General features: G+C 43.8%; 1 protein-coding gene across 3 annotated transcripts in view; it reads right to left on the minus strand.

The window, feature by feature from the left end:
* The window catches only part of DPP6 (dipeptidyl peptidase like 6), a 576690-nt gene that overhangs the window by 388220 nt on the left and 175450 nt on the right, over positions 1-13020 (minus strand). The window lies entirely within an intron of this gene.

Raw genomic sequence — 13020 nt, forward strand, 5'->3', positions numbered from 1 at the left:
CGTTGCATGTCAATATAAGGTGGAAGGGGCAAATCTGGTCCTGATGTAACCCGTACCGCAATCACGTCCTCAGTTATCCAGCTCCAACACTACGCAAAACGGGAAGTCGGAGAAGCGGTAACAGTGCCGACAGACCCATCCGAGCAGGGATCGGTAAAACACCCGCTGCACCCAGGCCTGCGCAGCAAGCCTCCAGCCCGCGCCTCTACACCCCCGCTCCCCACAAGACTTCAGAGCTTCTCCGCTCCGCATCTTTCCTGCTGAATTCCCTCCCCCCTGGAAGAGAGCTCCCTGCTCACAGCAGCGCCTGCCCCATGAGCAAAACACAAAGGTTTCTGGACACACGGGGAAGTTTTTAACCTTCTCCTGGCAGACACTAAAGCATCTTCAGCATTAGAGGCTGCTCTGAGCCATACCTGATGTGTCTCCAAGAGATCCTATCATCCCTGCTCCTTCACAGGTAGCAAGAGCTTGTAAGGTGGTTGGAGCCTGGGTCTATTGGCTTTAAATATTGTAAGCTGTCACGGTACGCTCAGGGCGCTGAGCACCCACCCCAGCCCGCCTACCTGTTCCACTGGAGCTGCCTCCTCTACAAAGAAGTCTTCCATTGCTGCAGCTGCTCACGTCTGTGCAAGGAACCGGGGCGAGGGGCGGGGATGGGGGTGGAGGGGAATCCTGGAAACTGGCACAACCTAGATACACAGTCTGGCAGAGCAACCAACGTTTAAAAAAATCTTAATTAATTACACAGAATCCAGCAAAATTCTGAACCACTGAGCTGACTCTTGGGTTGTGGTTTGTTTTTTTCTTTTTTTTCCCCCAAGCGCTCATTACTCCGATGAGGCAGAAGGCACTTTCAAAGGCTTTTTGCTCTCTGCAGAGAAGCAAGGATGGCCGCCATCCTTTGAAGACGACACACCACCAGCAGCTAGCGACATGCCTTGGCATGAAGTTAAAACGAGACCAGAAGACACTTTTTATCAGTAGTGGTACCCAAAACAGGGCAGTTAATTAACCATTCCAGTGCTACAGTGGGGTTTAGAAGAGTTTTTGGAAGTGCAAATGTCCCCTTGGAGCAACGGCAGATGGGCAAAGCAGGACAGAGGCATCCTGCAAGGATATGCTGAGTGGGGACAGGCTTTGCAATGGCTGATGTCACGCTACCAGTTGTGGCCTCACACAGGTCAAGTGACTTTAAAACCCCCCTTCAAAGGGAGGAAATTCCTACCTGGACAACAGCTCAGGCACTGCTTTCTCTTCACCTGCAAAAACACAGCAGGCTGCACCCATGCGGCTGGGATACATCTTCTCCTCCACGGCATTACTGGCAAAATTTCCTACTGATTCACACAGGTCAGGATCAGACCTGCAGGCACGGGTTAAAAAATTCTTTGGGGACTACCAGGTCTTGCTGTAGTAGCTAGAGGTTTTCATATTTCACAAGGAAAGTATTTAAAATAATCTGAGCAGTTGTAAAAAGCAACAGAGGATTCCTGAAGTAATAAAAATCTGTTCCCCAAAGAGCATGGAATTGGGAAAAAATTATTAATTGAAAAGTAAGTGATGTGGGATGGAGAGTCATATAGCCGATGAAGGGGAAATGCACTTCAGATCTTCACAGAAACAAAATGAGTTGGAATCTTTTTCAGCTTTTCACATCACAGCTTTCATCCTAGCAATCATGTAAGATTATTTCTTCTGCTGTAAGTAGAGAAAATAGACTTTCAAACTTCAAGAAACTCCAATGAACTCTGTAGAAAAATAAAATTACTCAGAAACTTGTTTTTAAAACTACTACAGTACAGTCAGGCACCAAAAAAGAACCCTGTTGGGTTCATTACTAATGAAATGACCTTAAAAATCTACATTTCATTAAATGTGGTATGCACTAAAATGCCACAGGAGAAACAATATATTATTTTCTTTAGTAATATCAAAAGCTGTCATTTTCTGCAACAACCTGGGGCTACAGAAAAGCATATTCCCATGAATAATTAGCATTTGGCATTAAGAGGTATTTTATCAAGAAAGCTGACATAGTTCTAAGTAGCACAACTAGAAGTGTTGGATAATATTAATGAAAGGTTAAGGTGACTGTTGGTCTTGCCTACTGATTTGTCTCTGTGGAGTTAAAATCAGAACCTTTTCATTATTGTCAGTGTTTGTTTTAACACTAATGAAACTAAAATCTTTCATAAAAAATGAAAAATGTACAGGGAAGAAAAACAGATGGAAAATATCAGCAAGAAAAACAATTACTTGCAACATTCTGACTTGAAAATGGCACTTTTCCCCGCAAATAAATAGCCCAGTTCAGGAAATCACATAAGCAAATTCTTAATTTCAAGGATACAAGCCTTCTGGTGCCACGCTCAGTGCTTCAGAATCTAAGCTGCTCTCTACATTTTAAAGGACAGACTTTACCCCATTTTACAGGACAGACTTTACCCCATTTTACTATCTGTGAGAATTTTTGCTGCAAAAGCAAAATCTCATCGTCTTTATGGCTTTTTTACCTGTTTGCAATTAATAAATAATTCCTTTCTATTTTTGAATGCTGGGGCAGAAAAAAAAAAAGAACACGGTTTATAGTACATTACCTGCTGGCATTTCTAAAGGACTTGAGCACCGGAAATTACTAGATATCAGTTTCTCTGCAGTAACTATGCACATATCCACTTTTATGACCTGGCACTCAGAGGTAAATGTAACTTAAGCTGAATTAATCAAGCCTGGACTGATTGAATGACACCTTGAGTAAAAGGGGCACAAGCTAACCCAAGGAGCTGATGGTGGAGTAAGACAGATGTATGTCAAGAATCCTGAAGCGGCTTTCCTGAAGCAATTCCTGTAGTGCAATAGCTGGTTTACATGGCAAAGCTTTCACAAATCAGAGAGATTAATACATTCATCAACTATAAAGGACGTTTATAGTGATTTATTTAGAAATCCTGATGGCTACAGGACTTCTCTGAATTTGAATTCTGTTTGGATTAGAGTGTTTTGCAGACAATTGATTAGTCCTGGTTAAAAAATTTCCCAAGATAATGTTCATTATAACTACCTCTTGGCAAGTTTTTCAGCTGGCAGGCTACACCTACCTGCCTCATTTTGGAACCCTTTCCTGCCTTCAGTTTCCTTTATTATGCTCTGTTTACTTCTTCTTCAAGCAGATCAAAGAGATGCAGTAGGGCCCTGAACTTCTACTTCGACAAACTAAACACTTCAGACTCACCCAGTGAGGCATATTTTTCCTTCCTTATTCAACATCAGAGCTTCTCTGGATCCTCTTCACTGTGTTCAACACTTTTTGAAACATGGACACTAGTCAGTCATGTAATTTTTAACTAAGGATCCCATCACAGTCAGTTAAAGATCTACTGTAATTTCCTTCTTATTCTTGAAGGGTCAAATATATGTGAACATTTTTGGACAGAGTAATGCACAGGGAGCTTGTCCATCACTTGTTATTCCTCAATGACACCAAGTCTCTTTTTCAAAGACATTACTTCCCTCACCCTTCAAATATGACCCATATTTATTGTTGCCATATGTGACTCTCTTCAAATAGAATGGTTTTGTATTCTTTCAGCTTACCAACAGATCCCAGCTGTCCTGGATCTGTCCCATTATATTTAGTATTGACACGAAAAGAACAGTACAGTACCATCAGAAAACCTTGTCTGCCGTTGCTTCATGTATTCTTATGGGTGATTTACACAAGGTTTGAGATGGTGGATCAAGAACCAACCCTTGCAGGACCGAGAAGCATAATTGCTCTGTGACGATTCTCCATGTATAACTATACTATGATACAGTCATTGGCCAGGTGTTAGTCTAACCAGGCTGCACACGTTGAACTAGTGTGCTTGTAAGTTCTTGAGTGCTGGGAGGGCCTGCCGTGCAGAGCCAGGGAACTCCCAGATGTTACGTCCATTTCCCAACTAAGACTGTTCTTGTGAGGAAAAAAGGTTATGCCTGATGAGGCCTGATCTTTAGGATGTCATCATCTTTGTCTTTCCTTACCAAAGGCCTAGAAACTCTATCTTCGAATTTATTACAATGATTACAGCTACTAATTTTTAATTTTCTCCCACCATTCAGGATTTTTATATTTGTAAGCCTCTCCCCTCTTTGCATTTTCGTTTTTCTCTAAAACAGGTAGGTTAGAAAAGAAAAATAGTAATTTTCTTCCTACACTGTGGGTCAGGTCATTTAGCAGAATATTCCTGAGCCGAACGCACAGTGAGAGATCCTCTTGTCAAAATTAGGATGTCTGAAAGTTTCCTGAGCTTCAGTTCCCTGAAGTTCACGGCCTTCAGTAGTTGTTGGGAACTCAGGATTCAAACTGACATGCACAAATCACAGCAAACCTCTGTCAAAGTTGTCAGCTGTTGGCTGGACTCTCTCTTTTGAGATTATGTCATTTTTACTTGATTTCTCTGTGAAACTATAAAGGAATCCAGCCATGCTTGATGAAATTAAACCCTTAGTCAACCTTCAGAGGAACTCAGCCTAATGTTGAGAACCTGAAGCCAGGGGAGTTTGACTTTCCCTTGGCCTTTCTCACAGGTCAACGGATGAGCAACACGTGTGCACCACGCGTTGTCAGACACCTTGATGTGCTTTTAGGAAATAATGGCGGTAGTCCCCTGATTATATGGAACTCAGTTAGGGATACAGGGCCGTGAGAAGATGCTCATAATTTGGAATACTGTTGGCTTTGTACGGTATAGGGAGGAAAGAACCATAACCTTTTCCAGTCCTGTTTTCAACAGTATTTCTCACTTTGCTTCCTTTTCCCAAATATTTGGATGAAAGTTATAATAATTACTTTCTCTGAAAAAAAAAATAAAAATCCTCTGTGATTTACTGATCTTTGTCTTGTAAACAGAGTTTAGGATGGAGGAATATTTTGAAAAATCCGAATAGCACAGCTCAGTTTTATTCCTTCTTTGATACTGTTCTTTTTTATGTCACTACGGTATGTGTGCGCCATGTGAAAGTGAGGTTGCTATGGAAACTACTCATTATTTTTCAATAGTAGGCTAGCTACTTAAAAAAATCCTACATCTTTTTAATCCCTAGAGAGTCCTAATTTATCCTGTACACAGACTTTCCTTCTTGACAGTTCCTTTAATATTCACTGCACTGCCGTGCACATTAATCTGAACATGTCTAACAAATCCACAACTTACTTCTGAAAACAACTTTCCAGCAAAGTTTGATTCTAAAAAAATATTTTTTCAGCTCGGCATTTCCCTGCTTACATTTCTCTGGCAGATCGTAGGTACAAACACCAACGCCAAAAGCAGACCTCTGCAGGAGTCTCGCTGCTTAGAGAGCCAGACACGGCAAATAAAAATAAAAATCCTTTATCTATAATAAATGGCAAAAGCTGCAGGAAGGGAGGATGGACCATGGTCCGAGGGGTTAGCCTGGAATTTGGGGTTAATTCCTTCCGGTGCCACAGGCTTCCCCCGCCAGCACAGACAGCGCGCTCGGTCTCTTCTTCCCTTAATTCTCCACCTATAAAAAGGTATTTGGAGCCGTCCTTATTTGACAGACTAAATTTGGCAGTGATTGTCTCAAGCATTAAGAAACCACATCAGTGCAGTTGGTGGGTGGGAGTCATGGGACTTTCCAGAACTCCAGACTGTCACCATGTGGTACATCTTATCGCTTCTCTGCCTAGGCATCATGCTGTCCCTCCCTTGTTTTTTTTTTTAAAGAAGCAAATGAAGTAACAATTAATGATAAAGCAGTTAACGCCTTCCTACCCAAATCCTTAAATATTATTAGGTTAAGTGACAGAATGTTGGTTGAACATCCTAATTTCAGAACATCAGCTGGTGCCTAAAAGAGGCTCCGCAAAAGGACCAGCCACTCCCAGGCAAAATATTCATTCCCCTCCAAGGACCTGACTATTCCCACATTTCTTATTATTTATTTGAAGCAGAGCGGTGGCACCTCAGTGGAGCAGCTCTCGTCAGAACAAGAAAACAAACCAAAAGCTACAGCAGCTAATTCTCTCATCCCTTCTGTTTTAGGCATCTCTGAAGCATCTGTAGCACTTCCTTAGATTAGTGCAGATTTAACTGCCTCAACAAATGACAAAACTCATCTAATAATATACATTGAATAGCAACAGGAACTCCAAAATTTAATGAAAGCAGAACTGGGCTAATACAAAAATAAGCTATATGTCAAGTATTTCAAAGATTAACAACATTTTCATGGTTGTCACTGTGACTCCTTTTTTTCCCAGTGACATTTTCCTCTAAACAACATCACACACATTTCGTATATGTAATCACATATAAACCTGATCAAAATTCAGCCAGAGATGACAGCAGCTAAAGGGAAACTTAAAGCTAGCAGGTCCAGATCTAAGTCTTCCTATATATAATCAGCTTTTCCTTCTGCGAGTTTTAAAAGGAATCAGCTTCTTTATTCACTGCCTATGAGTTCTTGCACTGTGCCTTTTACTCTAATTTTAACAAAGAAGGAAAAACATTGGGCTTTCTTGCGTAGATCAACAAAATTTCCTATTAGTACACAGCTCACAGGTATTACATATCAATATTAGATACGTAATATAAATATAAATAGCTCAATAATTTGCCACATGCAGTCTGAAAGGCTTAAAGCCTCAAATGTCTTTATCATTGATTCAGGTAGAAGTCTGCCAACACACTTAACATTCTCCCCAACCTTTTTGTCTGCTACTTATTACCATGCTAGGACAAGAAAGTCCAGAATTTATTCTTGTTCGCTGTAATTGAAACTCCTTCCTGCAAGAGTTTTTGGCTTTTTCCTGACCTTAGCTCAAAAAAAATTCCCCGTGACTCCTGCTGTATTGCAATTTTTACTTTGTTGAACACTGCTACTTTTTTAACATTTCCCAAAAGAGAGAATATGGCCAGCAATAATTTTCAAAAATATATTTCTGAAAATTAGAACACAGTCCCTGAACCTACAAAGCTCATAAATACATCCTAAATAGCTGAAGTGGACCAAGGAGTTAGTGGTATGTTGTAGGTAGAAATACTGAAAGAAGTATAAATTTTTTTCAAGCAGATCTAAGTTACAAAGCCAAAGCTGTAACCGAGAAGAGCTGAATTAAAGGGGAGTGTGTGTGTGGGGGTGTAAGTATTGATGCACCGAGCTCTTCAAAATTCCTCCTTCGGGGTTTCTGTAGTTCTTTCCTGAGCCTTCTCTCAGCAGAAAGAATTTCTACTCAGCAAACCCTGCCCTCTGCTGACTAAATGCCATTAGTGCCATACATACATGCACATTTGGTTTTTTGCCCATCTGTACATAGACGGCAACGGAAAATGCAAGCAAAAATCCATTCAGTGACATGCTCTGGATTTTATTTATTTCCTCTTAAGGTCTTCATCAACAATATTTTTTTACTTCTGTTTCAGAAAAACATTCACGCCACCTCTCCTAAGGAGCACTGTCGATTATGTACGTAAACAATTTGTGTTGTATTCACCCCTCTCCTGCGAAAACAACCACTCTTTCCAGACTGATCACACAGTACTACAAAATTATCTCCAGCCTCACCCTTCTGCCGCTGAAAGAGCAAATGTCAGCCAGTAAGGCTGCTGCAGAAAAGAACATCCTCAGGCCCACCTCTGACCCCACACTTGCAAAGCTCAGACACACATTTCACACGCTGGGCGTTGCTACTTTGAAGTCACCATGACACCAGGCAATACGGGAAAAAGAAAAATGGAGACAGTAAATGACTGGGATAATCAGAGTCCTAAACTCATCACATCTGTACAATCAGAAATTGAAGCCTTCCACAGACAATGAGAAAACTGCAAAAACCAAACATGTAAAAGATTCTTAGAAAAAGCCTTTCTTCAGACTTTATATTCATTCAACAGCTATTTAAAGGCATTTGCTAAATTATTTTTCCAAGCAGGTATCAGGTCAGCACAAAAATATGTTTCTATCTGAACTATATCAACAGTATACGCTTCCCTCCCATTGTGCAAAAATGTACGTGGTTGCAACATATATACCTTTATGATTGCTATAAACCAAAATCTGAGCATGTGAGCAGCCATCAAAACCTAAACAGCATTAGAAGGGCAGAGATCAGCAGGTAGCTGGGTTTTCACAAAGGTGGCCAGAGTTTACTGATGCAAGGGCAACACAGTTGAGAGCTGCCAGGCACACGCACCGCGCTTCTCTTTCAAAACTGAGGCATTACCAGAGTTTTCAGGGTTTGTATTTTTTTTTTCCCCTGCAGAGTGCTAGGCAGCAGCAAGGCCTGGCACAAGGCTTGTCATGCTGAGACACATCTGGACAGGCAGGTAGAAAGGTGGGAGAGAGGCCCATAAATCACAACTTCTTCCCTGGCCAAGGGCTGCACGCCACATCCTGCCGGTCCCAGGCTGGGAGCTGCACTGTGGAGGAGGACTTGGGTGCCAAGATACACAGAAGTTTTGAATACAAGCCCCAGGTGACCCACAGAGCACGTAGCCAGGACTGGACGATAGCTGAAAGACTGGAAAGAGCCAGGAAAACTGGTTAACTGCATTTCTATTGCTCTCATTACAGGCGGACCCATCTGCCCCATGGCGCTAACACTGTACTAACAAAGATGGCTTGAGAAGGCATCGAGCTGGCACCGCAGCCAAAGGTGTCCTGCCTTCTCCGTCCTCTGACAGTGGCACAAATGTCTGTGTGGCCACAGGATGACACACAGTGGGGAAGCTAAAAATAGCCCCAGCAATGGGAAGAAAGACAAGTTTTACCCTGCCCCACAGCTCCCCGCCCCGATCCCAGCCCAGCACCGGTGCTGGCAGTTAACTCTATTCGTTTCCGTTCCCTACCACTGCCATAACAGACCCAAAAGATAAATACTCTCAACCCTCAACCAGTGTACAGGCTAGGGAGGGAAAGGCGCTACTGCTCAGCAGTGAAAGCTGCCTGCTCGCTCCCCAGGCCTACCACCCAAGTCAGCAAGGCTGTTCCTCTGCCCTCAGAGGACTCGCCGGCAAAGTGGGGTGCCTGCAGAGGCCCCGCTCTGCAAGAGTGCTGGAGTCCTCCTCTGCCGCTCTGGGGACGTGCCCTTCTGCACAGCCCGAGGCGAGGAGCGCACCACGTGCAAGGGCAAGGCCATCTTGCTAATGCGCGAGGCGAGGCGAAGGCAAGCGCAAAAAACAAATAGAGCCGCAAGAACAACAGAGCTCAAAGCACAATCAAGAGAACAATTATCAACCCAAGAGGAGAGACATTTTATGCTCTGCTACTTTCTCTCAGTCACAGGGCTACCGCTAATTAGAACGGATACGATTTTCAGGCAGAGTGTGATTTTCAAGTTGATGGTGTCCTTAAAAATCTTTTTGGGCTTTCATTGCTATTCACGGCACAGCAGTTTGCTCTCACTTACCCTGACTCAGCAAAGCTCTTACATGTGCTTAGTTTTAAGCACATGTTTAAACCTGTATGTTGTGAGAACATGGGTCTTCAGCTGAGCCAAGAGGGTTTTATGTCATACTCAGAGCTTAATCGTGCCCTTTAGTGCTCTTCTGAATAAGGACCACTGGCAGCAGCTCTCAGAAGAGAACAGATTTTGACCTGCTTGTCAAAGGTTAAGGTATTATGTTAGATTTGCCCAACTCTAAATGGCTGTTTTTCTCATTTCTATCCTGCTCTGGGGATCCCCCACCCATCACAAAAATTGCAGGAATCAATTAGTTTGCCCATCCAGTGGATGGATATTTTTTTGGTGGGAAAATGAAGAGTTGGAAATCAAAGGTTGTTCTTCTACCTCAGCCCCATGAAGAGCGGCTGAAGCTCCTGCCCCGAGCCTGGGGGCCGGTGTGTGCAAGCTGACCTCCAGCAGCTGCACACAGAGCACACATGGGCCAGGTGGGTCTCTGGGGGCGTGGGCACGATTGATGCATGCTTAAGGTAGATGTGGGAACAGACTCAAGTCAATGTGACACAGAAGAGACTCAGATCTTCTATGGAGCTCAAGAGGTGTTATCAATTAACAGGTGCCAGAGAACTAGCAAATGTGGGGCACGACTAGCACCTGGAGCAGTGGGAGAAGCCAGAGCACTCTGCCATCTAAGTAGCCATTACTACAAGCTCGGGCAATTGAGTTCAGCACAGTTTTCTACAGAAAGATGACACAGCAGGAGGATAAATCAGCTTACTAGCCAGGAGATGGGCTCTGTCACTGTCAAATGCCTTGAGGATGAGGAAACATCAGGAGGCAACTCAAAAAACAATGATTTTCTAAAATCTTTAACGTGTGGCAGTAGCCTCCTAACTGTTAGGACCAAAACTGTACAGCAGAAGGGCCAGAACAGCTCATAGCATAGCAGTAGCGTAGGCCCTGAATTTGCCGTCAGAGTACACACAGCATGGCTTCATCAGCTCACGTAACCCGCTACTGTGAACAGCAATGCCGATGCAAAGGAGGGTTTCTGCTGCTTGCGACGATCGTCAAATTGCTGATTTACTGCAGACCTGCTGAATGGCTTGGAGACACAGAGAACACTTCTTTACTGCTGACACTGCTGAGCCCTGTTCTTAGTACTAAAGTACTGGAAAAGGAGGGAGAAAAAAAGAAGAGACGGTTTACTTGCAATTGTCTTGTCTCCAGTTCTGCCACTTGCTTTATATGCTTGGTTTTCTCTCCTCATCTGCTCCTGCCATAAATTTCTGGCTGTGCTTGCAAGGCTTTTTACCTGTACATCAGCGCCCAAGGGATGCAAGCTGTATGCAGGGCTTACCTTCTGTCGCAGGGTCCCCGGAGGGCACAACCAGAGGGTTTGATGGAACACTGTGATCTTCATTTCAGTGACACATCCTGTTCATGCTATTTTAATTGTGGTTTAGTGGCTTTCAGCCAAGGCAAGGAGTGAATTTCGGGGCAGAAGGCAGACAGCTTTTTACTTTCATTCCAGTCTCTGATACCAGACATGGCTTCAAATCACCATATAGCTTGAAAAATTACAATGCGCAAGGATGCCAGCCTGGTGGCAAAGGCACTTGGATGAAAAGCAATGACACACATCTATTCACTTCTTTTTTTTCTGTTCATTGTCCCTTACTCTCTCTTTCTCAGGTTGCCTTCCTTTTCTTTGATCTTACCCTCTTTTCCCAGAAATTTGGAGAACTTCTATAGCAGCTTGAAACTCATGCGAGTTTTACACAATTCTCACCTGGGAGCTAAAAATCAAAGTCAAGTCTGCGTCACACTGCTTTGGAGAGACTGGTGCTTTCTCTCTCCACTCCAGCACGAACTCGCAGCATGAGAGCAGAAGAGACAGCAAAGCTGGGCCTACACACACCTTCTCAGGAAGCGGCACGTTCACTTCACAGTAGTATCATCTGCCCTCCCCATCTCTACTCCCCATGCCATGTATTTCGAACACACTGCTAATGCAATCCAGAGACTTCCAGAAAATCCAGACCTTTGCTGCTCACCCTTACTTGGGGAAATCAGCCAAGTTCTTCACCTCACTGGTAAATAATAATGCACTTCTCACTTAGAATAGTTTGGCAAATTTATTGCATTGTGCCAATGGATTACTCCCGACTGGACACAAGGGCAGCCTCTCTCACTTTGCTACGCAGTGATTTAGACTGCAGAGGGGAGCCTGGTTCCTTGATATACTGAGATGGGATATAAGGGCAACCATTCCACTGTGGCCCCCCAAAAAAAAGGATTATCCCACTGATGTCTCAGAGGGAAAGGAGATAGGGGCTGACTAGGTCCTATGTGGAAACACAGAACTGATGGCTTCAGTGCAGGGGTAGGGCAAGCAGGGAAGGGGAATGTCAGGGCTCAGGTATGCAGGAACAGCAGTGCTACTATTATTTTCTCCTCTTCTTACAGAAGACCTCTGTTTCTTTCTTTTCCCTTCCCAACAGCAGATAGCTAAGCTGTGAAGCTCATTGCCCTAGGATGCTGTGTATGCCAGCAGTTTATATGTGTTTGTATGAAAAATCCAGTGACACAACCTTGGGCACGGACACGCCCTCAGCCACAGGCTGCTGGGAGGACACGTCGGGGGAGCTACACAGTCTGCTTACAGGAGTTTAGTATTCTTTCGCTAGACGACTGCTATTGCCAATTATCAAGGAGATGAAAAAAGAAACTGTTTTGACCTTTGGTGTGATCCAGTAAGCACTCTGCTATGTTTTAGTACTGGAATTTACTCGGTGACTCCAGCTTTCTTTTAGAACCCCAAAGCCTGAAATCATAGAAGCAAATCATAAAAGGACTTAAGGAGACTTAGAACTGTTTACTCTCCTGATTGTCTTCAGCAGATCTCAAATTGTGGAGGCTCGAGCGTGCAGATGCTGGGAATCAGCAGTATTGATGCTGCACATCTTCCGCTTCAGTACTTACCTGATCCATTTCTCCATGATGGTTCGTTGCTCAACTCATAAAGATACTTTCTTCTGCTGCCCTGTGCCAGGAAGAATCTGGGAGGCAGCAGCAATAGAGGAGCTAGGCTATGCATCGCTCGAGATCCTCCTCTCAGCCTATGTGTTTGTGTAACAGAATGGCACATGCGTGTCCTGCCACATGACACGCTACCTGGCCTTGCGATGCAACAGGGATCATGATGTGAATCTTCCCAGTGACTCCACATCCTGTGAGCCTTCACAGCAGCAATACGGAAGCAGGAAAGTAAAGATTTGGCAAAGCTCAGCCACATCTGATGTTCACTCCCATGAGGGAAAGCAAGCTGTGCAGGACTGTTCCAGATGGCAAGACAGACATGCACAGTTGAAGCTGCAAAACAAGCCCTGCTGACCTGCTACTACCAACTGATCAATGTTGAGTCCAATTCTTCCTTGAGGATTTCCATTGACTTAGCTCCTTAAAAGGAAGGAGTTCACTACTTTGTACACTGATCTGGAAACTGGCAGTTGAGAGGAATGGCAGAGTAATGCCAAACCACAGATCATGCGTAATCCCATTAATGGTGTCTAAATACAGCAGCTGCAACCGAGGCTCCACTGAACCAA

Source organism: Phalacrocorax carbo, chromosome 2 (genome assembly GCF_963921805.1).
Source record: "Phalacrocorax carbo chromosome 2, bPhaCar2.1, whole genome shotgun sequence".
Lineage (NCBI taxonomy): Eukaryota > Metazoa > Chordata > Aves > Suliformes > Phalacrocoracidae > Phalacrocorax > Phalacrocorax carbo.